Source organism: Gadus morhua, chromosome 4, assembly GCF_902167405.1.
Source record: "Gadus morhua chromosome 4, gadMor3.0, whole genome shotgun sequence".
In the NCBI taxonomy this organism is placed as follows: Eukaryota; Metazoa; Chordata; class Actinopteri; order Gadiformes; family Gadidae; genus Gadus; species Gadus morhua.
In genome coordinates, this window is record NC_044051.1 from 12340706 (window position 1) to 12342298 (window position 1593).

Genomic DNA, 1593 nt, shown 5'->3' on the forward strand with positions numbered 1-1593 from the left:
TGCCCTCAATGAATCTGATACTCTATACTACATATGGCATAGAGATGAGATACTGTAATGTGTGTGTGTTTATGCGGGCGTCTTCCTGTCTGCAAATGTTAAAATATGTGCGCATGTGCATTGACTACTGTGTGTATACTTTTGTGCACATGTGCGTGTGAGAGAGCCTTTTCAGCGCGTGTGTGTTAGCGCATGCATGGGCATGTGTGTGTAAGCGCATGCCCTTGCATGTGCGCGTGTGTGTCCATTTGTGCACGTGTGCACGTGTCTATGCGTGCGCGTGTGTGTGTGCGTGTGCGTGTGCGTGTGCGTGTGCGTGTGTGTGTGTGTGTGCATAACCCGGCTGTGTGTTCACACAGCAGCCCCCTCCCTGCAGGGGTCTCTCAGACACTCTTACACCTCATCTGCGTTTAAGGACATTAATATTGCACCAGCCTCAGTGGCAGGGTTAAATGGATGACTAGGGCAGGGGCAGAGCAGCGGGTGGAGCAGGAGGAGGAGGAGGAGGGTGGTGGTGCTGAATGTCAAATGCAATCTCTTCAGTCTTCCGTCTCCACGCCCCCCCACACACACACTCCGTCTCCGTCTCCCTAGCCCTCCACTCTGATCCGCTACGACGGGAGCCTGGTCCCTTGGAAGGGAGAATAAGGAACCAGAGGCCAAACATTGACATGTGTTACTCAGTTTAGAAGAGCACACATATGCGCGCACACACACACACACACACATAGACACTAATGCACATATACACACACACACACACACACACACACACACACACACCCTTTTAAACCCCCCACTACATTAGCAACAGCCACTGCGTGCCCCTCTCCGCCCCTCGTCATTATCTGTCATTCTAAGATATGCACATAGCAGAAAAGATGGCACCATGCGGTGTGTTTACTTACCCCCCCCCCCCCCCCGACCCCTTTTTATAGAAGATCATTAAAAAATCTGCCCACACAACGTCCTCTTTCTTTCCGTTGTTCTTTCCCTGCCCGGTATAACTACATGCACACGTATATTTGAAGTAGAGCGAGTACAATTCCAGCCCTTCTCAGCCAAACACCTTGAAACACAGTACAGTGCACAAGACAATGGTGGCATGCGGTCATGACATTTTTACAACCTTCCTTTCCCATGACTGCACCCATGACAAAGACGCTTGTGTGTGTGTGCACGTGTGTGTGTCTGTGTGCCGGTGTGTAGGTATGTGTGTGTGTGTGTGTGTGTGTGTGTGTGTGTGTGTGTGTGTGTGTGTGTGTGTGTGTGTGTGTGTGTGTGTGTGTGTGTGTGTGTGTGTGTGTGTGTGTGCAGGTGTATGTGTGCAGGAGTGTGTGTGTGTGTGTGTGCAAGTCAAAGTGTGGCGGGAAAGTGCGGCAGAGAAGCCAGGAAACCCAGAGAGACTGACGAAGGCGAGGTCAAGTCGAGGTTAAGACAACGGGCGTACACCCCGTGTATAAAAAATTAACGGCATCAGCTCACGAAAGCTGTGCTCGCAGTCGCACGACCTGGTTTCGGTTGCCAATCGAGAGCGGGGTTAACTTGTGCTGGCACACGCACATATACACAGGCACATGTGCACAATTTGCA